This window comes from Falco punctatus (assembly GCF_963210335.1).
Source record: "Falco punctatus genome assembly, chromosome: 3".
Taxonomy (NCBI): Eukaryota; Metazoa; Chordata; class Aves; order Falconiformes; family Falconidae; genus Falco; species Falco punctatus.
Genome location: NC_137582.1, coordinates 44,039,253 through 44,042,565, shown reverse-complemented (window position 1 = coordinate 44,042,565; position 3,313 = coordinate 44,039,253). Strand labels below are relative to the sequence as shown.

The 3,313-nt window shown below is 40.2% G+C and overlaps 1 protein-coding gene across 2 annotated transcripts in view; it reads right to left on the bottom strand.

Moving 5' to 3' along the window:
• Window positions 1-3,313, bottom strand: part of CYP7B1 (cytochrome P450 family 7 subfamily B member 1) — a 126,555-nt gene that overhangs the window by 4,339 nt on the left and 118,903 nt on the right. The window lies entirely within an intron of this gene.

Sequence of the window (3,313 nt, the reverse complement as noted above, 5' to 3'; positions counted from 1 at the left end):
CTGAAAATAAAAGAGAGCAAGCGTGATATCTAAGAAGGCAGTTACATGAGTTGCTTTGTTTGCACAACAGTAACACTTCTGAAACCCAGTAAATAAGATAAAGAGGAAGACAAGGAGCTGACAGCTTCTCCTTTTTAGTTGGTTCCCTCGAGTTTCATTAACTCACATTATCTTCTCTGCAAAGAACTCTCCTTAAATCCACTTACTTAGCTTAGCCCTTTTATATGAAGCTCCTTCAACTTCCACATCTCATCCACTGAGTGTCTGGCCTATATTGATTGTAATTAGATTTTGACCGCTTTGTAGCAGGGACAATGAACCTTAGTGGAAGGACAATTTTCTTGTAGAGCATCATACGCATTCAGTGTGGTATATACATCATGAATAAGGATAATCTGCCAAATTCTGCAAATGCCTATGAATAAATGAATGCACTGCACCGATCTTGCTCTTGCAAGCTAGAGCAAAATCCATCCTTCTTTTGCACCCAGTGGTGCAGATTATTCAAAAACCAGACCTGATGCTTTGCAGTTCCTTTTCCCTTCAGTTAGAGATGGTTGCTGCTCAATTTGCTACATCTTATCTTTGAATGCTTTGCTTTGGAAGCTGTGTGCAAAGCAGGACAACCACCAGTCACTGACCATTAGAAAGAGGATGCTTTCAAGTAAGGCTTGAGGTTGCACTTGTAACCTACATTCTGTAAATTGAACATCTTTCTGACTATTTTCCAGTAGCAGGATCCCTGTTTAGAGATAATTCATGTTTTTGAATGGAGGAGATCTGGCATCCTTACTCAGTCAACGGCAAATTAACCACTTACAAAATCCTCCTGCATGCTTTGAATAAAAATGACAGACACTTCTTGCTTATGGTCACTCATTAGCATTTGTCCTGCTTTGCATACATCTGCTATAGCAGCAGCCATTTGGAGCTGGCTGGGAACAAGTCAGTCAGACAGAAACCAACCTCAACTGATTAAAAAAAACCCACACCACAATGAAAAATACACTGATACTGATCTGCCCATTAGATTAAAGGCTCTGAAAACCATGTACTGCAGGTCTTGCTGTCAAGTAAAAACAAGTGTCAGGGGAGGTGGTCTATGAGAAAGGGAACAAGTAAAAGGTGCTCTGGAGGGGATGTAACTTCGGTTGCTGAAGAATGGAAGCTTGTTTCTCTAAATGGCAGAGGCCTGGATTTTCCACAAAGATAAAAGTGATTATATGTATGTTTCAATGGACAAGCAATTCTTTTCAGTCTCTTTGAACATCCCAGCAAAAAAGAAGCATACCTTTTTTTTTTTTTTTTTTTTTTTACCATGGTAAGTTATTGCTTCATTTGAAGCACAGTAACAAATGAAAGCCCAGAATACCACTTCTTCCTTAAAAAAGATTCACTTTTATATCCTGCTGCTCCAAAAAAGCACTGCTAAGTATGAACTGTAATAGCTTAAAAAACCAACCCAACCCAACCCAGAGCTCTTCACTTTGTTGGAACATTTCCACAAGGTGGACTCCTGGCGTCTGGAGCAATTAAGAACTGTGGTATTGAACATAAGACATACTGGGTTAAACCTTATGCTTTCTTTGTCATTTTAAGAGCCATCTGAGACTTGTAATTGCTTTTAACAAAAAATAAATTGGTGTCTAAGAAATTGGGAAAGCAGAAAACAAGTGTGAGACAGGAATGGCGCCAGTGACAGTGACATCAAAGGCAGGCTTGTGCTGCAAAAGCCCCTTGGGTTGGATAGTGTTTCCTTAAAAGCTAGTTCAGTGGCTAAATAAACACTAATTTTTGACAATCAAGGAACTTTCAGCCATGCACAAGGCCTCCTTGGAAGAAACGGGGTGGCTGATGGCCAGGAAAAGTGAAAACACTGAGCAACAACAGGTGATGAAGTTCTGCATGGACAACCTGCTAAGAGTATTATGAAAACTGAGCAATCTCCTGTGATTGATATAAGTCTCTCCCTGTTATGTCTTGTATTCAGCTTTGTTTGGGAAGCCACTATGTAGGGTTTCCTGATGTTTCACTCTATGGGATTTACAGAGTTTATTTACTGAGCTCTATAACTAGCTGAATTAGGTTTTAGGGGTTCACTTACCCACTTTACAGAAAATGGACTCATTTATTTAGAGTTTGATGAGTGGTGGAAGAGGTCAACAATACATACACTACACTTATACAATATGGTGCCAAAGCAGAAGATAGTTTGAACTTAAATTTATGTATCCAGGAGAAAAGCATTGCTACAAAATTATCTCGTCAAGCTGCCTGTTTTCCTAGGAAAGTTTTCCCTAAATACTTGACAAGCTCAAGACTGCACCTTTCAAAAAAATTCATTTTCCATCTCTATCTGATCCTCAGTAGTTATTGTTGAAAGCACACTGCATATTTTAAGAACCAAACAGAACAGTGATTTCCCCACTTTTCGAGAGGGCCCATGTGCTGAAATCAATGTACTGCAATGTGTGGATTGCTCATTCACTATCAAAAGGATAAAATATATGAACTAAAGCTGTACTGTGAAAGCTGAGCAGAGCTGATACTAAGCAGATATATTCAAGCAATGGAAATATGGTAATATATTCCGGCAATTATTGGATAAGGGAGGGGATCAGTTTCCACGCTGATGCTTTTGGTCTAGGACCTAAACAACAGATGGACTTTTGACAAATCAATAAACGTTCTCCAAAATAAAGTGTTAAGAATAAAACGAGAAAAAGCTTATTTGTTAGTTGTTACTTTTTAAGGATAGAAATATTAATCAACTATTTGCCAATATATGGATTATTTTTTAAAACCCTAATTTTCTCAGTGGGCTTTGTCTCCAGTTTTGTGTGAGGACAGCCAGCAGAGCCCTCCTGGATGTCATTTCCATTTGCACGGGTCCAGTGTTCATCCCAGTGACTATATCTTACTCCTGCTAACTATGACACGCTCCACACCTCCTCTCACTGAGGCTGGTGGAGTTCCCGCACATTGAGATGCTGTCCCACACCAACAAGGCACTTGAATCTAATCTTTCCACTGCAGTCTCATATTCTTACACTCCTGAGAGAGCCTCAGGGAGCAATGCCTCTAATGTGAGTTTTCTATAAACATGTACAAAAATCCAGTTCCCTTCTTCTTTGGCTCAAATGCCAAGGATGGAAATCAGCACGGCTGAGAGACAGACATTTGCTTAGGAAAATGGGGACGAGGAATGGATCGAGCGCTTGCCTCGCAGGCAGCAGAGACATTTAACAGCCTCAGCATGCACCCTCACTCTTTCTCTGTGGTATCCTGGGCTGGGGACAGTAATCCAGGGGAG